At 48.4% G+C, this 24,010-nt stretch overlaps 1 protein-coding gene and 1 long non-coding RNA gene across 2 annotated transcripts in view; both read left to right on the plus strand.

The window, feature by feature from the left end:
• LOC116648333 overlaps positions 1 to 1,585 on the plus strand; it is a 79,637-nt gene extending 78,052 nt beyond the window's left edge. The window contains exon 5 of the long non-coding RNA XR_004302508.1: positions 1,130 to 1,585. This is a non-coding gene — a long non-coding RNA (uncharacterized LOC116648333). The remainder of the gene's footprint in view (positions 1 to 1,129) is intronic.
• Positions 1,586 to 16,030: 14,445 nt separating this feature from the next.
• SGMS1 (sphingomyelin synthase 1) overlaps positions 16,031 to 24,010 on the plus strand; it is a 271,961-nt gene continuing 263,981 nt past the window's right edge. Inside the window, exon 1 of the mRNA XM_032430253.1 lies at positions 16,031 to 16,273. The gene's annotated coding sequence lies outside the window, so the exon portion shown is untranslated. The remainder of the gene's footprint in view (positions 16,274 to 24,010) is intronic.

The following is a 24,010-nucleotide window of genomic DNA, read 5'->3' on the forward strand; positions in this document are numbered from 1 at the left end:
GTGTGTTTTGAGCCTCCACCACCCACCAGAGTTGCATCTTGTGTCTTCTCCTCCTTTCTTCCCCTTCATTATGAGTCTTGACAATGTCTTTTCATCCTTTGGTTCTGGCCAGCGCTTCTGGGGAGATGACCCTCAGAGAGCAATGCTATCGGGATGATTGCAGCGGCCAGATTGTGAGAAGCAGGGGTCAGTGAAGGGAGAAGAGGAGAGCGCAGGTCTGCACCCCATCCTGGGGTCAGCAGTCTGGGAGGAAGCCAGGTCTGGAGGAGGGAGTGAAGCTAGGGGGCGCTGTGAGGACATAATTCCTGTACAAAGTTAGCGAGAAGGTGACAAGCGTTGAAATTTATTAAATGATCAGGCTAGGGGCGCCTGGGTGGCTCAGTCGGTTAAGCATCTGTCTTCAGCCAGGTCATGATCCCAGGGTCCTGGGATCGAGCCTCATGTTGGGCTCCCTGTTCAGCGGGTAGTCTGCTTCTCCCTCTCCCTGTCCCCCACTCCTGCTCTCTCTCTCTCTCTCAAATAAATAAATAAAAATCTTAAAAAAAAAATGATTAGGTTAAAAGTCTTCCCTAAATAGCCTGGAAGCTACTCAAAATCAACTCCCTCAATATCTCCGCCCATCCAAAGGCCTCTGCCTCCTAGGGAACAGTTCATGGATTCTCTCCAAGATGGCATTTTCTGAAAGCAAAAACAACACAAACCTGAAATCCATTTTGTCCTGAGTTTAAGAAGTCAATCATCTAGATGTCCAGTCTGTGTGAAATCAAATGTGCAGATGGCCTGAACTGTCAAATGAACTTGCCCTCCCATCAGCGTCTCATCTGTGTCCTGGGGGCTCCATGGAATCTCCCTCCCCGCCCCCCCCAATCAGCCTGTGAGAGCTGCCCCCTCCCTGGGCTCCCAGAGCCCTCGCTTCTGAGCCCTTCGTTCCTGGCCGTAGCCTGAGTAGCATCTTCCTTTCTCTTTTTAAAAATATGTAGACTGGTCTGTCTTTGGTTTGGTTTTGTTTTAATATTCTACAAATTCATTTCTCTTCCTTTTGGCACAACAGGGCATTTGTATAATAATTTCTTATAGTTTATTTCTCTTTAAGATATAAGTATATGTAATGGGTATTTTTTTTTTCCAGGTGACTCTGGGAGTACAAACACATCCACTGATTCATCTTTCCTCTAACTCACTTCCTTCAGGGTATGATTTTTCCTTCTCAATGACAACCACCACCGCCATTACTATTAGTTTAAGAATAATAAAGATAAGCCTTAAAATGTAAATATCCTTGGAAGGGCGTGCATCAAAAAATTAACATTCCTTTTAAGGCACAAATGAACAGTATCTAATTGATCCCTGTCTAAAGGGAAGATTTGAGAAGGGAGGAAGCCAGCTCAGGAGCGAGAGGAGGAGCAGAAAGAGAGGCTCAGGGCACCTGAATGGCTTCCAAAAGACTGGGAAAGCACAAAGCAGTGTAGATTTACTTCCCAGTTTTGCTAGGGCCATCCGTGTTAAAGATTCACATTAAAATTGGGTATGTTGCTATCTGTTTTCCTTTCTTTAAATTTGGAATCCAAGTTATTGGATATTTTCACTAAATGGGATGCTCTTTTGTTTTCACTGTTGTACACAGACAAAGCTATATTTATGGTCTGCCAGTGAATTGGAATAAATTGAGTTTCAAATGATTTTCAGGGATATTATAAAATGTGTTGGCTGCTTGGAAAAGAACAAAGGCAACTCTGAACAATGCCTGTTCCAAGCAGCCAAGGTTGTGGAAAATTGCTTTGTAGTATTTAAAAAAAAACAAAACCAAAACAAAACCAGATTCACTTCCAAAGAAATTTTCTTTTCAAAAATGGAAACTCCACCAGAGCTTTAGTGCTATTCACAGCTAGTTGCTCCTAAAAACTAGTGAAGTGTTAGCAACTTCATTGATTAGGGTCATGGATGTAGCATTATCTGTTTGTTTATTTATTTTTATTTTTTTATTTTTTTAAAGATTTTATTTATCTGAGAGAGAGAGAATGAGAAACAGAGAGTATGAGAGGGAAGAGGATCAGAGGGAGAAGCAGACCCCCCGCTGAGCAGGGAGCCCGATGTGGGACTCGATCCCGGGACTTCAGGATCATGACCTGAGCCGAAGGCAGTCGCTTAACCAACTGAGCCACCCAGGCGCCAATATCTGTTTGTTTAAAACGAGACTTCTTCTGTTCATTACCGTTTGTTTCATAAGATACACAGTTCTGTCCTTCAATTGCACAAGTATGCAGGAAGTATAGTTTTGAAATGCCCTACCGGAGGTCTCGTTTAGGTCAACAGAATCCTGAGTTTGTAGCCCAGACTCCTTACATATGGGATACGACCTCAGATGACGGGGACCAGAAGGAGCAGTGTCATTCCAGGCAACCGGTATCTTCTCACAAACCCTAGATGAAGACTGAGGATGGACAGACGGAAGCAGTGAGGCTCAGTGGAAGTGTAATGCCATGTTCTGATTGATGAGTTTCCATAGGACCAACGAGCCAACCATCTGCGCCACTCACAGTAGAGCCACCCATGGAAGCCTGCTTGCGGACCTCGGCCCGAAGTATTTTGAAGCTGATGTCTAAATTCCTCCCGCAAAGGTTTTGATTTAATGGGTCTGGGACGCAGCCTGGAGCTCAGGATTTTTACGAGCTCCCACAGGGTGGAAAGCAGCGGCCAAGGGTGTGGATTTGAAAGGTCACTTCATAGGTGTGGCGGCAATGCGGGCAATTTCCTCTTATGCCTAGTGATTCCATTTCAGGTAGGAAATGTATTGTAATTCAACAGTTTTCTTAACCTAAACATCCACAGTCTGTCACCCGGTCGCCAAGACCGCAACTTTTTTCGATGGCTGTAGGGCATATTTACTGTGAGTTACTTTAGGCTGCTCATCTAAGGAAAAGTGGTATTGTCCTTGTCAAAATCGACCCCTTGTCATTACTAAGGAGTTCCTCCTTCGTGTCTCCCCTACTGGAAAAGGTTCTATTTTTTCTCAAGTGAGGCCGTACCTTGCCTGCTCTTCTGTGCCTTTGGTCCTGAATATTCTTTCTGCGGTGGCGTAGGGGCCCTCAATAGTCTTCATCGTCCCCCCATCTGCATCACGACTTCTCTTTCTGTTAACACCCTTTTGATTTGTGGCTCATAGCCTGCCCTTGGTTAAAACAGTTATTCCTTATTTAAGGATTTTAGACTAAATGTTCTTATTCCTAAATCTGTTTCCAGATGCTTCTCATACAGATGATTGGCAAACCATGCTTTAAAAAACGTTGATTGCTCAAAGGCTCACTCATGGCTAAGGATAAGGATCTTTTTTGGTATTGGCAACAGTTTGGAGCAATGAACCTTGTTCATAAAATGTACTGTTTTGATGAAGGAATAGCAAATATTTAAGGCCAATGATGTTTTCCAAGATCACAAAACTTCTACATACATTGTTCTACATTATATTATCTAGTTGTTCAGTATTCTTTCTTTCATTAGACATTTTGTAGGAGCTTGGACAATGTGCAACAGATCTAGATATTGGGGGTCAAAGGTGGATAAGATGAAGTCTAATTTGATGACAAGGATTGTGTCTTGGATTATGTCCAATGTGTAGAGGGTCATTGGATGTTTTTGAATGAGGGATGATAAACAGCAAAGCAAGGTCATGAAATGGTGAGAAATGGCCACCTCCAGGTTGGGTGATATCAAGGCTCAGAGAGACTTCTTGCCTTGGGCGAAGACGGAGTACACTTACTTTTTCCTATTCCTGCCACTAAGTACAACCCAAACCCCCGGACACTACATATAAAATAAACATTAACCTCTGAAAGGTGGAAGAAGAAGGTAGACCCGAGGGACATCAGGACCCAAGGCACAACAAGGTACTGGGTTACCTCTGCTTATCTTTTTGCCCCATATATTCTGGACCTGGAGATGAAGAAATGCCAATGAGCTCAGGCAAATAAAGCCCCAAGGAAATAAAGCCCCTACTCTCTTCAGCCAAAAAAAAACAGAAAAAGGGGCAAATAGAATTCAGCAACATATATGATAATTCTATACCATGACCCAAGTGGAGTTTATTCCAGTGATACAAGGCTGGTTCAGTGTTCAAAAATTAGGCTATGTAATTTGCCATATTAATAGGCTAAAGAGAAAAAAAACAAATAATCATATCAATCAATGGATGCAGAAAAATTTTGACAAAATTCAACACCCATGTCATGATTAAAAAAAAAGCTATCCAAAAATTAGGAATAGAAAGGAATTTCCTCAATTTGATAAAGAGCAACTACCAAAATCCTACAGTTAACTTTGCATTTAATGGTGAGATCAGGGTAAGGGTGTCCACTCTCACCATTCTTATTCAGCATATTACTCGAAATTCTAGCCAGTGCAATAAGACAAGAAAAAGAAAAGCATACAGATGAGAAAGGAAGAAATAAAGTGATCCCTGTTTGTATATTACCTGACTGTCTACATAGAAAATCCCAAGGAATCTAGAAAAAAACTCCTACAGCTAATAAGTGAGCTCAAAAAAAAAAAAAAAAAAAAAAAAAAAAAAAAAGCAGCATACCAGATGGACATACAAATATCAGTTGTATTTCTATGTATAAGCAATGAACATATGACCACTGAAATTAAACATGTAATCTTCTTTGTAATCTTTTAAAAAAGGAGAATACTTAGATGTAAAAATCTATGTATAAAACATCTACAGCACTTGTAAGCAGAAAATTAAGTAATGCTGATGAAAGATATCAAAGAAGATCTAAATAAATGGGGAGAATTCACAGATTGAAAGACCCAATATAGTAAAGATGTCAATTTTCCCAAATTAATAACAGTTTTAATGCAATTCCTATCAAAATCCCAGTAAGTTTTTTTTATAGATATGGACAACATTATTCTAAAATTTATATGGAGGAGCAAAGGAAATAGAATAGCTAAACAACCTGAAAAGGAAGAGTAAAGGGAAAGGAACTAGTCTACCTGGTTTCAAGACTTATTATATAGCTATTATAGTCAAGACTATATGATATTGACAGAGGAATAGGAATGTAGATTAATGGAACAGAACAGAAAACCGAGAGTTTGGCTCACACGGATACACATAATTGATGTTTTGACACAGGTGCAAAAGAAATTCAATGGAGAAAAGATAGCCTTTTTAGGGGTGCCTGGGTGGCTCAGTCGTTAAGCATCTGCCTTCGGCTCAGGTCATGATCCCAGGGTCCTGGGATCGAGCCCTGCATCGGGCTCCCTGCTCAGCGGGAAGCCTGCTTCTCCCTCTCCCACTCCCCCTGCTTGTGTTCCCTCTCTCGCTGTCTCTCTCTCTGTCAAATAAATAAATAAAATCTTAAAAAAAAAAGATAGCTTTTTAACAAATGGCATTGAGCAATCCATAGGCAACCTGACCCAAGACTCATACTTGATACAAAAAATCACACAAACGATTCATGGATTTAAATGTAAAACACATAGGAGAAAATCTTAGTGACCTAAGACTAGGCAAACAGTTCTTAGACTTGGCCCCAAAAGTATGATTTAAAAGAAAAAATTGATAAATTGGACTTCACAAAAACCTTCGCTCTGCAAAAGACTGTTAAAAGGATGAAAAAAACAGGGGGCCTGGGTGGCTCAGTCAGTTAAGCATCTGCCTTTGGCTCGGGTCATGATCTCGGGGTCTAGGACCAAGCCTTACATCAGGCTCCTTGCTCAGCGGGAAGCCTGCTTCTCCCTCTGCCTGCCGCTCCCCCTGCTTATGCTCTCTCTCTCTCTCTCTCTCTCTCCCTGTGTGTTAAATAAATAAATAAATAAATAAAAATCTAAAAAAAAAAAAAAAAAAAGGGTGAAAAAACAAGTTAGCAAGCAGGGAAAACATGTTTGCAAACCACATACCCAAGAAAGAAGCCTGATATTCAGGATATAAAAAAAACCCCAAAACTCAACATTAAAATCTAACAATCTTGTTAGAAAGTAGGCAAAAACACTTCACCAAAGAGATTATACAAATGGGAAATAAGCAGACAAAAATGTTCAGCATCATTAGCCATTAGAGAAATACAAATGAAAACTGCAACATGGTATTACCACACACCTCCTTTAGCTTCTTGACATATGATAATTTCTACAGGTTACTACCACACCCCTCAGCAATTACACCACTGGGCATTTATCCCACAGAAACCTACACACAAATGTTGATAGGGGCTCTACTCATAATCTCCTAACACTGGAAACGACTCAGACGTCCTTCAGTGTATGAATGGTGAACAGACTGTGGCACATCCGTACCATGGAATACTCAGCACGAAAGGGAGCAGATTACTGATACATGCAACGACCTGTATGAATCTCCAGACAACTAGGCTGAGAGGAAAAAAATGCAATCCCAAAGGGTTAAATGCTCTATTTTTCCATTTAAATAACATTGTTGAAGTGGCAAGATTCTAGAAACAGAGAGTATTGAGAACGTGGTCAGCAGGAGTTAAGGGGTTGGGGGAATACGGAGGGCATGGTCATGGGGATAAAAGAGCAGCCGGAAGGATCCTGATGATGTTAGCCATATTCTGTGTCCTGACTGTATCCATGTCAATGTCCTGCTTGTGACGCTGCATTCTAGTTTTGCAAGATGTTGTCACTGGGAGAAACTGGGCCAAGGGTACGTGGGATCTCTCTGTATGATTTTTTACGCATTCATGTGAATCTACAATTATTTCAAAATTAAAGAGTTTAATACTAATGATTTAGAAACCCGAATCTTACCATATCACCTCTCTCCAGTAACGTCACCACTGTTGTAAGATAACATCAAAATGCTTGGTGGTGCTTGATGAGAACTTGTCTGGTCTGGCACCCGTGATTCCCAGCCCTGGCAGCCTGTGAGAATTACGTATGGAGCTTATAAAAAACACTAATGCCTGAGCATCACTCCAGCTCAATTAGATCAGGATCTAATCTCTGGGGGTAACTAGACAGTAATTAGCATTCTCGTTGATTACTGGTCACTGTCAGACCATAGGCTCCAGGAAACCTGTTTTTACTTTCCACTGTGGTTCCAGCTCCTAAATCAGTGTCTGCTCCCTGGAAGGTGCTCCCTGAATGTATGTGAGGTGAAGTGAATGAATGAATGAATGAATACAGGGGAAACAGAAGGATCTTCCTCCCCTGTTTTGCTGTCTCCCTGAACCCATGAAAGGAGAGAAGGAGGGGATAAGGTGCCTTCCCTGGTGTCCTCTCCATTCTCCCAGCTTCATTACAAAATCACAGTAGGGATCACAGCATTGCTCCAAGAGAGATCCATCCCCAGAGTATAAGATCTGGAAATGATGACAGGGCCTCGTTCTTCACACTCAATCAGCAAATGTAATGAAAGTGAAACAGAAGCTGGTAAGGAGGCTGGAATGACACATAATCTTCCTCAGGCAGAAATAACAGAAAACATTTTAATGCAGCTTAAAAAAAAAAAATTAAAGACATTGGCAAAGAAATGAAAACAAATTTTACGGAGGGAGAGAGGCTGGGGAAAGGAGGCTCCCAGCCTTTGACCTCCTCATCCCATTTACAGAAGGTCTTGTGTGCTGCTCAGGAAGCCACAGTGGTTCACTTAATGTTGATACGTGAGTACAGTGATACCAACAGACATTCGCTTCAGCAAATTCCAAGGTATTGTTAAGGCTTGTACTGATTTTGTCCTATTGCCTCTCAGTATCTGTATGAACTTTTACAGTGTGGGCACGATAATTAACATTTTAAACAATTACTTCGAGACAATTGCACAAACACCAGTGTGGGGGAAATGTAACTTTATTCTCAGTAACTCCATTCAATTTCCATGTCTACACCACCACGGCCACCACCACCACAAACCACCAACCACCACGACCACCATCATGACCACGAGCATCACAACGACCACCACCACCACCACCATGACCACCACCACTACCATCAGGACCACACCATTACCACCACCATGACCATGACCACCACCACCATCATGATGATGACTACCACCACCACTACCCGTTCTACCTAATTGGTGGAAAACTTACCTTTTTTCCTTATTTTTAGAATGTTTTTCAAGTGTTTCCCAGAACTGTCAAGCTTTAGGGTGAGGGTTGGGAGTGTATTGGCCTTTGAATCCCCTTTCCATGTAGGCGGAAGGAAGCAAGCCCCTTTATATCTGACAGTGACACTGTTTGGACCCATGCTTTAGGCTTGGGAATCTTCATTAGGCCGCTTATCTTCACATCTGTCCAGATGTCTCAGTGGCCCTCCTCTCTCTGGTGTTGCTTTTTCCCTGGCAGCTGCGTGCTTGAAAGATGATATAGCATCCTTTTCCTTCCCTTGTCTCCTCCCTCTATCCAAACAAAATCTCTTTCTAGTTGGATGTGAAAAGTGTCATTGAGGTAGCTGAGCCAAAAACACAGGTGGGTCACCAAACGACCTGCATTGGAAACAGGATAAATTGGGGCACCTGGGTGGCTTAGTCAGTTAAGCATCTGCCTTCAGCTCAGGTCATGATCTCAGGGTCCTGGGATCGAGCCCTGCATCGGGCTCCCTGCTCAGTGGGGAGCCTGCTTCTCCCTCTGCCTCTGCCCCTGCTGGTGCTCTCTCTCTCTCAAATAAATAAATAAAATCTTAAAAAAAAAGGAAACAGGATAAATTATGGGCCACAACTCAAGAGACACATCAACAAGTGAGGGAATATAAAAGAGAAAATAATTAGTAATTATACAAAGACACATTGAAATTTGTGCACTTACTGAGTTTTGTCTTTTTAATGTCCCCCTCCCACGAAGCTCCCTCAGGTCCAGAAATGATGATCAATTATTTATTTCCTGCCTTCTTTACCTATATGGTCTTCTTAAATCATTCCTCAAACCCTAGGAAGAGTTCATATCATTCCGAGAGTAGACACGAGAAAATGTGACCCCTGGGGTTAGTGAATATTTGGACAGGGTCTAGGGGTCAGGTAATCATTTTTCTCTCTTTCTATCTCATATTTCTATTTCTTTCTTTTTTTTTTTTTTTTAAAGATCTTGTTTATTTATTTGACAGAGAGAGAGAGGGGGAGTGTGAGAGGGAGAAGCAGGCTTACCGCGGAGCAGGGAGCCCGATGCGGGGCTCGATCCCAGGACCCTGGGATCATGACCTGAGCCGAAGGCAGACGCTCAACAACTGAGCCACCCAGGCGTCCCCTCATACTTCTATTTCTATATTGACCCTAGCAAACCTTTAAAGAGTGGATTCAGAGATGTGAGGATGAGACCACCTCCCTGGATTGCTTGGCCTTTTGGGTGTTCTTCAGATGAAAACATACAAGGCTCGTCCATTCTGTCTGTGTGGGGATGACCTGGGCCAGGAGTGAAAGCCTTAGATTCGCTATGAGGAGTTCTCTTCCCGTTGGCATTTGAGAATTCATTCTGTAGAGCAATAGTGCACACTGGGGCGCTTAAAAATGTCTGAGCTGCACCCCAGACCACTTCAATCAGAATCTCTGCGGGGTTGGGGGGGACCCAGACGTTAATATTTTTAAAAATCCTCTAGGTGTTTCTGCTCTGCGGCCGCAGTCGAGAACGAGGGCTCTGAAGCAGCAGTTCCCCAGCCTGGACATGCATCAGAATCAGCTGGAAGGCTTGTTAAAACCCTGATTGCTGGGACCCACCTGTAGAATTTCTGATTCAGTAGGTCTGGGTGAGGGTCAAGGATGTGCATTTTTCCGTTCCCAGGTGATTGGTGATTGCGCAGAAGTAAAGCTGCTCTGGTCTCTTCTTTCCTGCCTGTCAGGTGACAAGGGGTTTGTGTCTCAGTGTGTTGCATGACTCCCCGCACACTGACTTACCCAACACAACCACTGGAGCACCACTGGCTGCAGGAATGCCACACAGCTTGTCACCATCACAAGGATTTGGAAATAAAGCAGGCAATGAATTCCTTCAGGCTTCGAACGGATGAGAAGGAGCTTATCACGATGTTCAGTAGGAAAATAAACGTCTTTCGAAGGAAATTTACCACAGTCAAATTTAGTTGTGCCCTTCCTTCTATCAACATCCCTTTTCTTGTCTTCTCAAAGTCTTGTGATAACTCCTCTTCATTAGTTTTGATGAGGTTAAGTTATAAAGTTTATGGAGCCAGACCTCAAGAGACAGGGATACGTTTTCAGATGTATTAGGGTACCAGTGGCAGAGTTAGCAAAAAACCAGAAACAAGCAAACCAAAACCCAGGCCACTCAGTTAAATTTGAATTTGAGATGAATAATGAATAATTTTTTAAAATAAAAATGTCCTAGGTAAACCTTGACAATCCTGATGGTGGGGCAAATATGAGGACGGGAATGCCACAGGCGCTTGCTGTGGAGAAATGGGACATACCCATCCGTCTCTGTTCACGGACACACAGAAGTACCTGATCTTGAGCCTCGTCCATCGAGAGCTCAACAATTGTGGGCTGAACCGATGCACTGTGGGTACCTAAGATATAAATACAGTATACAGAATTGCTGAGTGACTTCACAGAAGGATGCTGTTAACTCAAGGTCCCAGGCTCTTGTGGTTTGGTTACTCTAGTTGGGTTATTGTCTAAATCAGTGGTTTGCGACACAGGGTGATTCTCCCCTGTCCCCCATGGGCATTTGGCAGTGTCTGGAGACATGTTTTGGCTGTCGCGACCGTGAAGGCTGGTGCCACTGGTATCTAGTTGTTTGAAGCCAGGGATGCAGCTGAACAGCCCACTGCACCAGACAACCCCCTGTGATAAAGAATTTTCTGGCCCAAAACATCCACAGAGCTGAGGTTGAGAAACTCTGGTCTAGATCTGACCGTGCAGGATTCAGCCACTCTGTCAGAGTACCAGCAGTGTCCTGGAGCGCCATAGCGTTTTACTTCTCCTGGGTGTCAGTTTGGCAGAGAGAAGGCCTCCTACACGCTGTCCTTAAAGGTATGGGTAGAAGGATTTTGATATGCTCCTTTGAGATCTCAAAACAAGGGAAGCGCTGTAGAGGTTCCAGAAAAAGTGTCAGTCCTCACTTGCGTTCTCCCTAGCATGGCCTAGATTTGATACCTTTGAAGAGTTGAGACAGGACCTGTGAAATTCAGGTGATCGAACTCTGTCCCTCTCCCCTTGTTCAGTCTGGAAGACTTAATTTTGTCTTGACCCTCCACATAGCTCTGGCCATCCAGGACTTGCTTGGAGGAGATGCTGACCAAACAGGTATTCATTATTTTGTGTATGATAGCTGTTACTATAATCCTTGATTTCAGAAGGAAGCTGATTGCCAAATCCAACAACAATGAACATTCACGGTATCTTGACGATACCTCGTGTTTTCATTATGTTTACCTCTAAATAACTATAAAGCATTTAATAGATATACATTCTTATTAAAGACCTAATTAATTCCCATGGTACTCATGGGAAGCAAAGAGGAGGTGGATCATATTCTCCCCACTTGAAGAGGTGATAATTAAGCCCGAGTCACACACTGACTATGTGAAGAGCTAGGACTACAGTGCAGCTCTTGACGATGGTGCTGGGCCTGTCAGCTGGTGCCGCATCATTCTGCGGACGGCATTGGCTCATAAGACCCGGATGAGCGTCCAGTCGGAAATGTCTGATTTCAAAATCCTTTTTTAAAAAAGATTTATTTATTTTGAGAGAGAGAGAGAGAGAGGTGGAGGGAGGGGCAGAGGCAGAGGGAGAGGGAGAATCTCAAGCAGACTCCCCGCTGAGCACAGAGCCTGACTTGGGGCTCCATCTCAGAACCCTGAGATTATGACCTGAGCCAAAATCAAGAGTGGGACGCTTCACCGACTGTACCACCCAGGCGCCCCTCAAAATCCTTTTTAAATGTACACAGCAGATTGTGAAGAGTGGTTGCTAATCAGAGAAGGACGACACAGCAAGGACATTTCCATTTCTAGTAGTTTACCCCTTTTAAACAAAAATGCAGCAACAGAAAAGTAAAAAGGGGAAAAGTATAAATTACAGTTCAATAAATATTTACTGTGGGCTCCCTGGTGCCAAATCCTGTGCTAGATACCATGGAAGATGAAATATATATATCCTCGTTATGTCATTTCATATGTAAGTTGGAGACTCAAGACTTACCAGTATGAAACATACAGAGAATTGTAAAAGTCATAATATAACGTATATGCGTGCCAAAATGTGTGTATAGGAGGCTGCAGTGTCCCGGAAGGCAGAGAGGTTTTTATGAAAAAGGTGGAATTGAAGAGGAGCATTGAAATAGTAATAGGACTGGTTCAAGTGGACAGTAGGAATCTGGAGAAAGAGGATTCCATGAGATAAAAGGGTTAGTGAATAGAGGTGGGGTCATTCTTGCTACTCTCTGGAAGAGAAACTTAGTGGCTCTCAAGCAGTCATTTCCTGATAGGTGGACAGAAGGCAAAAAAGCCACAGGGTAAGGGGACAGAGTAAACAAGTGCTCAGAAGACAGAGGCCAACTTCCCAAGTTCCTGTTAATACCCTAACCCCTGGTTCCATCTCTGCCTGAGCCTCAGATGCACCCCTGATTTACCCCGGGGTCTTCAAATAAATTTCCAGTTTTTTGTTGACCAATAGCAGGACCTAAGCCTTTACTGAGTCCCGGAATCCTAGCCGTGGGCAAAGGAATGAGCACAGAGGGTTGAGGCTTCCCAGATCCAAGCCCCAGGGTTAAAACCTTGGAACCAGCTTTGTCGTCTGCAGCTGGCTTTTCTGGTCAGCCTTGGTTTGGAAACTAAATAGTGGGCTGGCCAGATGAGTTTCAAGGACTGAGGGGGCCCCTGAGGTCTTGTTGCTGCTCCTCAGGCTTTGTGGCTCCAGAGTCTTCCCCCTGGGACAAATTGCCATGGACACACAGAAGCCTCCTTGCTTCTGGAGCGCTTTGCAGACTTTGACTACAGTTTGGTGAGTCATGGCTGCTCGGTAAGGGTTCAGCTGTACAGAACCATCACATTCTTTTTTTTTTTTTTTGGTAAAGATTTTATTTATTTGAGAGAGAGCACGAGAGAGAGCATAAGAGGGGAGAGGGTCAGAGGGAGAAGCAGACTCCCCGCTGAGCAGGGAACCAGACTCAGGACTCGATCCTGGGACTCCGGGATCATGACCTGAGCTGAAGGCAGACGCTTAACCGACTGAGCCACCCAGGCGCCCGGAACCCCCACATTCTTAATCAACTAGTTTACCTTCCAAAGGTAGAAGAATCATTCATCTGGAACTAAACCACCCACCTCAAAATAGTTGTTCTGGCAAATGAACTGTTTTCCCCAGTATTTGCTCTTAGTATTATTTTAAACATATTTTAATGACAGATTGTGACTTGGAAGCGATTCATTTTTATTTCATAGTTGTCTTGACAACAATGTAATTTATGACATTTTATGTTCTTGAGAATCCTAAAATTTTACAATGTGTTGCTTATTAAAATTCTGATAAAAACGCACTGATAGGGGCGCCTGGGTGGCTCAGATGGTTAAGCGTCTGCCTTTGGCTCAGGTCATGATCCCAGGGTCCTGGGATCGAGCCCCACATCGGGCTCCCTGCTCAGCGGGGAGTCTGCTTCTCCCTCTCCCTCTGCCTCTCCCCCTGCTCATGCTCTCTCTCTCTCTGTATCTCTCTGTCTCAAATGAATAAATAAAAAATCTTTAAAAAAAAAACAAAACGCACTGATAAAATTCTTTAGGGTTGGTGGACTAAAGAAAAGAACTATTTTACGAAATCTTTTTTCTTTTTTGGTCACAAACAGTAGTCACTTAAGGACCACTAATTAAATTTAATTTCAGGGAGTGCCAACTCGTCTCTTCTAGTCGCTTCACCCAGAATTTACTTGTATTGCATTTGCAATTTCTTCTTAGATTTTTAAATTATAACTTTGTCTCTGAATTATTTCATGAAAACGGAATAAAGTGGAAATAGTTTCATATCTTGCTTTTTTCCATATCTTACATAGTCTTAAAATTACTCATGGAAATAATTTAGGAAGATTTTTATTATGAAAAATTTCAAACATACAGAACATTAAGGAAAAAATTACAAGGAGCACTCTAGAAAAACCACTTACAATCAAGCACTGTTAATATTTTGCAAAACTTAAGTTTACCTTTACGTTTTTTTGGGGGGTGGGGGTACATTTTAAAGACTCTTTGACACCGTCTACACCAGATGCTTACTTGAACCGTTTTGGGGTTTTTTTGTTTTGTTTTCTGGAAGTCCCAAGCTTAAGGGACACTGCATAAATAGCACTTCTGAGCAACCAGCCAGTTTTCCAGCATTCGTTTAGTCTGAAAAAATTGACATCACAAGAAAGCAAGGCCTCTTTTCCACCTTAGGTGCAAACTGACGAAAATACCCAGTAGGGCTACTATGACTCAGAGTTGCCCTCAGCAGACACTCAAAGGCTGAGTTTAACGGACTTTCGGCTATTACTTTGAAGCCGCGCGTGACAACTGCACTTTTGTAGCCTCCCAGGGAAGAGCCGGACAGCGGCGGAGGGGCGCACCGGGGCACGCGGCCTCGGTGCGCATCCCCGACCGCCCGCCGGCTTCCAGGGTGCAATTCTCCTGCCTGTTGTAAAGCGGGGCGCCTCCGGCCGGGTCAAACAAAAGCAGTGAAAGGCCCGCCAGAAGCACCCGGAGGGCCCCAGCTGCAGACTTGGTTCGGCAGGCCCGGAATCTCGCACTGCTAACAGAGTCTCCGGGGGTGACGAGGTGACGGTTGCCCGCGGCCCCCAGGAGCCCCGCGCGCCCGCTCGCTATGAGGCTCGCCATCCGGGCCGTCGAGCAGCCGCGGGGAAGAGCCGGGGCCTCACCGTAGACGCTGCCGCCAGCGCCGCCCGCCCCTCCGCAGGCCACGGGGGAGCTCCGCGGGGCCGCCGGGGAAGCAGGGTTGCCGCCGCGCGGGCGCGGACCCCTGCCCCAACTTCCGCCTCTCGGGAAGGCAGAGGCAGTGCGCCCCCGCGGTCCTGCCCGCCGCGTTTCGCGGCCGTGCAGCGGCTCCGCGCCACGCTGCGGGGCGGAGGCAGGTGCCGAGCCCTGACCGCGGAGGGCGTGGCGGGGAGGACTGCGCTCGGCTCTCGCCCCGGGCCCGCCGGCCGGGCGGAAGATGGCTGCCCCGAGCGCCGCGGACAGTCACGTGCCCGGGCGCTGCCGCCGCGCGCCCCCTCCCGCGCTGGCCCAGTGCGCGACCCCGCGGCAGGCGCAGCCCCGGGCGCCTGTCCGCCACGGGGATGCCGCGCGGCCCGGCCGGGGACAGGGGCGGGGGGGCGGTGCGCCGAAGGCCACCTCTCCCCGCTGCTCCCCCTAACCCGGGCGCGGGGGTCGGGCGCTCGGAGCGGGGGAAACCTTCTTGGGGGCGACCTGCACCAGGTCGGGCTACTGGGCATGCGCGGTGCTCCCGTTCCAGGACGGCCGGTCTCCGGGTTTTCCCGGCCACTCGGAGCGGCGGCGGGAGGTGGGGCCCGGGCGGGGCGGGGCGGGGCGGCCTGGGTCTCTGCACTCCCCGCCGGGCTCCGGCTCGGCGGGGCACCCAGCAGGAGGCCTGATTGTTCGGGGGTGGGAGTCTGCACAGAGAGAGTCGCAGCCGCCCTTTCTTAGGATCAGCTAGGAGTTCACCCCAGTGTCGCAGCGCTCAGGGTCGCAAACTCGTTCCCCCGAGACCCCCCTCCAGGAGGCCGAGTTCGCGTTCCCGGTTCCGAGCAGCTCCGGCTCCGCCCCCAGCGGCAGGCCGCCCGACCGTAAACCTCGGCTTGGTTCCGGCCTCAGGGAGCGACCCCCCAGATTCGCAGCTGGGCCCTTCTCCCGAGCTCCGTATTCCTGGAAAGTAAAGTAAGGGGCCAAGCCACGCTGCCCCTCGGGGCGCAGCCTGTGGCCCGGGTCCAGTCGGGCCCCGCCGACCCCGCCCGCCTGGCCCGCCCGGCCCGCCCTCCCCTGCCGGCCGCCGCGAACACCCGGAGGAGCGGACTCGCGGCGCGCGGAGAGCCGGGCCGGCGCGGGCAGCGGACTGGGCATGCTCGGCAGCCCGGAGGCTCGCGGTGGCAAGTCGGAAGCGTTCGCACCAGCGAGGCAGCGGCCGGGCGGCGGCGGCGGCCGCGGGCAGGACGGAGCGGACAGGGCGGGCCAGGAGAGGCAGCCGTCCCTCCGCGCACTGCGAGCCGGCGGGAGAGCGCGATCCCGCTGCGGAGCCCCGACGCTGCCCTGCCCCGGATTTCAGTGCGCGGCGGGGGGCTCGGCGAGCGGAATTCCGGCGGCGGCCGCGACTCCGGTGCAAGTGAGCCGTGGGGCCGGGGGGTGGGAGTGGAGAGCGTCGAGCCCTGGGGGGCATATCGGCCGCGAGGAGCGGCGTGCGGGCGGCCCCGGGGCGAGGGGGCGTGAGCTCAGCCCGCGCGGAGCCGCGCGCGTACCTGGCGGGCACTCCCCTCGCGCCCCCGCTCCCGGGGGTGGGCGCGGGGCTTGGAGGGGCGGTCCGCCCCCGGGGCTCTGGAACCGGGTCTGGGCGGCGAGGAAGGCGGGGGCGTCTGCGGGCGCCTCTCGGAGGTGCTGCGTGCGGGCTGGAAGGTTGCCTAGTGCGGGATTGGGGCGAGCGGAGGGTGGCGGGGAGGGAGAGCCGGGGGGCGAGGCGCCTCGGCGGGTGGCCCGGGCCGGGGTCTGGAGACTCGCGGGGGCCGGCCCCAAATCACGGCCCCACCCCCACGGCCCTGGCGGCGGCGTGACAGTTGGCACCTCCGGGCCAGATCGCAGCGGGCCAGGCGCCCAGGGTTTCGGGATTCCCCCACCCCCCCCCTCTCCGCGGCCTCTTGGCGCCCGCCCCCGCCAGCATAACAGGGGGGCCCCCCCCCCCCCCCCGCGGAGCAAGCTGCCCTCCCCAGTCCGGAGAACATCCTGCAGGTTCAGGGGCGGCCCCCGCCGGAGGACAGGGAGTGGGCAAGGCCTGGAGGAGCCATCGGCGCAGCCGGGACTGGACAGTGTCTCCAGGACACGGCTGTCCCCGCGAGTGAGGGGTCCTGCGACCCCGAGGCGACTTGTCAAGGGCAGAGCGGCGGCGGCAGCAGCGGCCGTCTCTCCCACCGTGTCAACCCCGACCGGGGCTTGCGGCTGCCGATGGGCCAGCGAGGACGTCCTGGTCCAGCCAACGGATTCGGGCTGGCGCGTTCTGGGCAACGCCTGCTTCCCTCCTGGGAGTCGCGAGTAAAAATCCTGGCCGGAGGGAGTGGAAGGGTTCCCTGCAGGTGCTGCTCAGATGTTTCTTTTCACCTTCAGACACCACAGACTTCAGCGGCACACGCTTATGAAACCCAGAGCGAAGGCTGCTTTGTGAAAGGGAAGTTTATTTTCCGCGTGAGGGGTCTGCCTATTTTAGCTCCCTTGACATTTACCTTCCTGGACCTTTCGAGCTCTTTGGACAGGTGACTCTGCTCTTAGACTCGGGGGCCTTTCTGGTTGGCTGCCTGGCTGTGGAGTGGTAAGCGCCTGTCACGGTGCGCCGGGAGCCCCCCACGCGTCCCGGTCCCGAGGCTTGAACGTGCAGGGAGGACTGAGTGGGCAGAAAGAGAGGAGTGGGACTGGTGACGTAGCAACTCGGGGGGGAGTTGCCAGGGGCCGCCCCAACACGGGCGGGGGGGTGTTGGCAGCGGTTTGGGCCTGTGCAGAAGGGGACGGGGCTGGGCGTGTCTTGGTTGGGGTGCAGGCTCTCCGGGGTGCAGGCTCTCTTCGGAGGATGGGTCCCTGCCTGGCCAGTGCTCCAAGGGAAGCCCGGGGATGTTTGGTGATTCAGCAGGTGGCAGCCTTCCAGCTCTGAAGCCATCCATGCCTAGTCCGGGCCGGGGAGCCGGCCAGCAGCGGCTTGTACTTCCGAGGCTCCAGCTTTGAGGGAACCTCCAGGGGCTGGCGTCTGCCTGTAGCCGCTCACTTGCCTTATCTCGCAGTTTGTTTGGGTCTGGAGGCCCTGAGCTTTTGGTTTTCTTCACTGCTTCTCTTCAGCCAGGTGGCACGTCTTTGAGTCTCGGCAGCTCCGTGACCTGCTGGGTAGGAGGAGGTGGTGCCTGCCACCGTGCACAGCTGAAAATGTAGCTGGTTACTCGGCAGCAAATGATGCCAATATGGAAAGCGGAGAAAGCGTCTTTTCCTTCTGTTCTGCTTCAGAGACGAGAAATTTACATTTTTAATAGAATAGTAAGATGTATTTCTGTAACTCTTCAGGGCTGGTAGTAAGCATTTTTTTTTAATAAAGAAATTAATTCAAGGGATGGATTAAACTAACATGAAAGGGACCCAGTTATTAAGACAGTGTCTTATTCCTTGGAGGATCCCAAGCATCTGGCATAGTGCCTACCTTGTAGGTGCTCAGTAAATGCTTACTCAGCTGAATTAAAAAACAAACAATCTTGTCATTAAGTTTGGCACTTAAAGAACTTTATTTTCCTAAGTTGGCATTGCCTGTGTTGACCACAGACAGTCAATTTTCGCTTGAAAACTCAATCCTTTTCCTTTTTTTTTCCTGGTTAAGTCCCTTAATTTTCCAATTGTGGCAGATCCTGTATTCAGCTGGAAAAAAACGCATGCTTCACTCACATATCTCATAAAAACCTAAAGGACTCGTCCTACATAGAGCTATTGTACAGTTTTTTAAGAAACTAAAACATACTCCACATCAAATATGCTTTATCTGTGAAACTTTATTTTGTACAAAGCATTTCAGGAAGACTCTTTAGAATTCTAAACCTTTACCGTCCAGTGAAAAGTGCTGCTGTGGAAAAGACAAAACTGTGTTTGGGGAATAAGAATTCGGCTTTGTTTGCACAGGGGCATCAGCTCCCTCGTCCTTGGGGGAGGTGTGAGTGTTGGGCCAGCTCATGCTTATGCATCTTTTTTAAACTTTGTTCTGCTCCTTCCTGCAGTTGTTCATCTGCTGCTTCTTTCCCTAAAGACATACTTTCCTGGCATGGGCTTGGCTTGCTTAAAGGTGCTGCCTGAAGGGTCTTTTGCATTTCCTCACATAAATTCAATCAGCGGTGGTTTTTATTTTCTGATTGTCCTCTGCACTGTGGAAGCCACTTCGTGGGGTGAACTGTTCTATGGTCCTTGGAAAAAGCTGTGTCCGGTGTGTCCCTCAGGGGACATGACAGATTATAGATGGCTTTTTCTTTGCCCCCCCTTTTTTTTGGATGGTAGCTATAAGCAGTCTCTTTTGGAAGAACTGTTACAGCATGCCTGGTGTTAAAGGCTCTGGCCTTTCTGTTACAGGCTCTTGGTCAGGAATATAAGTGGTCGGTTATTGTCTCCAACCACATTCTGAAAATTGTGGCTGTAAAGTTTGTCACTTGCTAAGCTCCTCTGTCACCAGATGATCCGCCCCTCTGGATATGGGAGCTGGGAAGCAGAGTGGGATGTGGGGGAGGGGAGGGTGAAGAAAGGGGAAGCGAAGGCTTGTGAGCCAGGAGGAAGGCTTGGTTTTGTAACTGACTTCTGGTTTCACTGAAACAGACTTGACTGCTGGCCACAAGCATGGCTGAGTCTGTCCACTCCGGAGGCTTTCTTACCTCCCCAAATAAACCGCTCTCTGCTCCCCCCACAGACACACACACAAATACAGACAGACATGCACACTGAGAAAAGACACAGGTGTGGACACACACACCCCTTGCTGAGCCCCTAGAAGCTCAGCTTTTTTTATGTGCTAATATGTTGCAGAGGGAAACTCCAGGGCTCAGGAGCAGGTTGCGTTTTGGGGGCCTGAATTCATCCAAGCTTGTACATCAGAAAGATCCTCTCTTCCTCTCTGAGTGCTAAAGGGATCTGTCCCCTAGCCACTGTGGAAATTGCTGGGGGCTTCCACTGTATGCAAAGGCAGGCGAGTGGGCACTTAGGGCTGCTCTGGTGGTTTTCACTTTTTAGACATCGAGGTGCTGGGAGTCAGCGTGCCTCCGTTGTTGGCGCAAGACCCTCTCCTGTGCAGAACCCCTTTCTTGTTTGATGTTTCCACTTCATTTCTACTCCCATTCCTCTCCCCGCAGAGGAGCCTCCTCTCCTGGGTTGGATGTATTCTTAGGTATGTCTGTGTCCTCGTTAAAGATGTTATTTTGTGTGTGTCTTCAGTTTACGTAAGTGGTTCCGTGCTATAGATTCCATCGGGCTTCTAATTCATTCAACACTCAACCTTTTTATTACGGAAATCTTCAGACATTCACAAAAGCAGGAAGAATTTCATTCAAGACTTTGTGAGATCTGTGTTAGTGTGGGCTTATCTAGGGCTTTGCTGTGCATCCATTAGCTTTGTTACCCGTTTCCCTGGCGAGGGACACTTAGCTCACCTCACTCAGGCAACGCTGTGATGAACATCCTGTATGCGTTCTTTTCAAGATGCGTGGGAGACGTCTCTAGCGTAGTGCTTCTCCAAGTGGTCCATGCCCAGGAGCCGCAGGGGCAGCGCCTGGCACCTGCTGGAAATGCAGATTCTGAGGCCCCAGCCTAGACCTGAATCAGAAACCCTGGGGGCAGACCCCATGAACTTGTGTTGTAACGTGCCTGGGCTGGAGATGGCGATACTTGGGACAGTTTGAGACCCGCAGTCGCAAGGGCACGTGCCCCGGAGTGGAATGGCTAGGTGGAACGGAATGAGCACACCTGTTTTGACTAAATGCTGCTAGATTGTTCTCCTCGTGGGTGCATGGGGGTTCCTGATCCCCTACATTCTCGACAGTGGTTGGTATTAGCCCTCTTTCTAATTTTACCCAAATTTGGTGGCTATAGTGTGGGATCTCCTTGTTTTCCTGGGAGCTTGTGTCATTTCTTAGTGAAGTTGAGCATCTTTGTTAGCTGTTAGTTTCTTACCCAGCTGTAGTCTTGTTTCTCTCCTGTGTTGGTTTGCACGTGCTTCTTGCATATTCTAGACAGTAATCCCGTCCTGCGGTCTGTCAACATTGTCAGTAGTCACTTTCCGAAATTTTTGTTCTATAGAGCTCATTACTTTTTGCTTTATGTTGCACTTCAGGGGTCTGAAGATGTTCTTCCTTACCCCGGACTCACCAGGCTATTCCCTGCTTTTGTTTCTCACAGTGAGGGCTTCACTTTGTGTGAGGTTCATCTTCGCACACGGCATTGAGCAGGGATCCGGTGCCGTTTTTCCTTCCCACTTTGTGACCCAGTTTTTCCCACGTTATTAAATCATGTATTTTTCCCTTAATATTTCGGAGGAGACCGTGGAGCCACCTCTGTCATACTTGGGGTGCACACACGAGCATCTTTTTTAAAACTTGATTGAATTGTAATTTACATATGGTAACCTACATCCATTCTAAGTGTATAGTGATTTGATGAACTTCGACAGATGGACACACTTGTGAAACCACCGCAATCAAGATACCGAGCGTTTCCGTCACCCCGAGCTTCCTGTGGGCCCCCTCGCAGTCCATCTGCACCCTGTCCCCAGACTCCGGCAGCCCCCGATGTGCTCTCTGCCACTGTAGATTAGTGCTTGCATTTTCGAGAATTTTATATAAATGGAACCACAGAATGTGGCACTTTGTTGTATCTGGCTCCTTTCACTCAGCATACTGATTTTTTAAATCTTTAATTTGCGGCAAAACAGATAACATGTACCATTTTTAAGCATACAATTAGGTGGGATTCCTGCATTCACATTATTGTGAACCCATCACCACTGTCCGTCTCCAGAGCTTTCTCATCACACCAAACTGAAAGTCTGTTCCCACCAAACTCAACATGGTGGTTTTGACATTGTTCACAGATTCTCTGTACCATTATCTGTCTGTTTCTCTGCCAGATTATTTTGACTTTCACAGCTTACATGGCAGGGTCTGCTTTGCTGTTCTTTTTCAGAACTTGGTCATTGTGGGCCTCTCTTCTTCCATAGACTTCTCAGAATACTTGTCAAGTTCTCCACAAAGTCCCAGAAATGGGACTGGCATTATAGTCTAACATGGGGAGAAATGGCACATTTTGTATCTTAAACCTGTAATTCTATCCATGAACAGGGTAATCTAATCTTTTACAAATGACTTTTTAACAGAATTTAACATTTTCTGTCATGGTGATGGTAGGGTTTTTTGTTGTTGTTGTTTGTTTTTTTGTTTTTTGTTTTTACAAAGGAAACCTGTTGCTTTGAGGGTAGTTCCTTAGTCTTAACCTTTCAGATGGGCAGAGTCAGGGCTTTGGGGACGGAACGTTCTCCATTCCACAGCCTTGAGTGACATGGGCCAGTTAGTTACTCACTGTTCCCTGGGGGCGCTTCTTTCTTCAACCTGGACCCCAACTGCCTCTCCCAGGGGCTGCTGAGGGCTCCCAGGGGATAAGGTAGGAGAGGCAGGACCTATAGATTGTGAAACAGAGTTGCCGTCTGGGGAATGTTGTGTTAGACCTCCCCTAATGCTGGCTTTAAGTAGGTCCACTGAGTGCTTTTATCCTGCTTCCCAGGGATTGATAACATGTGTCAATAGAGCGAGGCGAATCAGCCCACCAGTGATCTGTGTAACACTGGCTGGGTCTACACAAGCAAGGTGTTGCTTCCACCCACTCTTGTGGGGTTTCACAGAAAGTTTGGTTACTTCCAAAGACTTTGGCAGTCCCATGGGGGAGAAACAATTAGAGAACTCGGTGTTACAGACAGTCTGTAATCAGGGGTTAAGTGGTGTGTCAGGGGAGCTGGGAGAAGAGAGAAATGCTCTGTGTGTTTTGACTTGACTCTGGTGGAATCAGAGGAGAGAGAAGGAGGGAGAAACCAAGTATCATTAGCTAGCATTTCTGTCCAGGGCTTGGAGGGCCTAGTATTCAACCCCATGGCAGTGGATCATGTGCCTAAGTTTAAGTGTCTCAAAATAATTGCTTTGGGAAAAGTGGTAACAAGTGGCTAGTAGATGCTTAGCTAACTGGTAGCTTTGTGTTGTGTAGTAAAGTGGTTAGGATCCCTGACTGGAGCCTGAGTGTGTGCACTCAGCTCTTGGCCTTACCATTTAGGAGCTGTGGGACCTCAGGCATGTTATGTGAACCTTCCATGCCTCAGTTTCCCTGACCCTTATCGTCGGGTGTGGTAACCGCAGATATCTCACGGTGTCCTTGTGAGGACTACTCCTGTCGGGTGCTTAGAGCCTGGCACAAGGTCATCACGATAAAAACGTTAGTTACTCTCATGACTCCTTTTGTTCATACTCGTCGCGTTCCTCCTGTATCTCCCTTGACGTGTATCAGGCCCTATGCCCAGAGACGGGTGGCGTTTGTCCAGAAGGACTGTTGGACGCACAGTTGTGTAGAATGGACTTTCTCTCTTGGTTGCCAGGTTCGTGGTGGGCACGCGGGCTGTAGATGGAATGAATGAATCCTTGACAGATCGTGGAGCTGGGTGCTGCCTCGGTGGGCCCTAGGTATCCTCGATCAGGGCTGCGGGACAGAGAGGGTAGACGTCAGGTGGTTAGCAGACAGGAAGCTCATTAGACCTTTTGGCGAAGGTGTATTAATCATAGGGATTCACGTTTGTGGAGCTTAACCGCATGGCCGGAGACTGCCCAAGGCCTTGCCCCTTGCGACCGTCCTCTGAGATGGAGATTATTAGCATTCCCTTTTTAGGCACGAGGACAGAGAGGCACAAAGTAGGAAGAATGCCCTGAGGGATCGTAATGTTTGGGGCCTTCAGTTGGTAAAAATTGCCGGTGTAGGTGCATTGGTGGGTAGCCGTCATAATCAGGTAAGCGTGGTGACATATGGGTTAGCCCAGCAGGGCATTCCCGTGACCTTGGCACTTGACGCTGCTGGGTTTATCAGCCCAGGCGGAAGGTTCTCAAGTTTCTCCAGGCATTAGAAGCACCTGGAGGCTTGTTACAAACACCCAGGAGGCGTCCATGCCTGACGAGTTTGCAGAGCTGCTGATGCGGCTGGCCTGGGACCGACCGCTCTTGGGAGATCCCCTGCTGTCAGCAGCCCTTGTGTCAGTGAGGGGCCCGGTGCTCCTGTTTCTAGTCACGGTCAGGTGGGGAGGTTTTCAGCTGCAGAAATTTTA

This window comes from Phoca vitulina, unplaced genomic scaffold (assembly GCF_004348235.1).
Source record: "Phoca vitulina isolate PV1807 unplaced genomic scaffold, GSC_HSeal_1.0 scaffold43, whole genome shotgun sequence".
Lineage (NCBI taxonomy): Eukaryota > Metazoa > Chordata > Mammalia > Carnivora > Phocidae > Phoca > Phoca vitulina.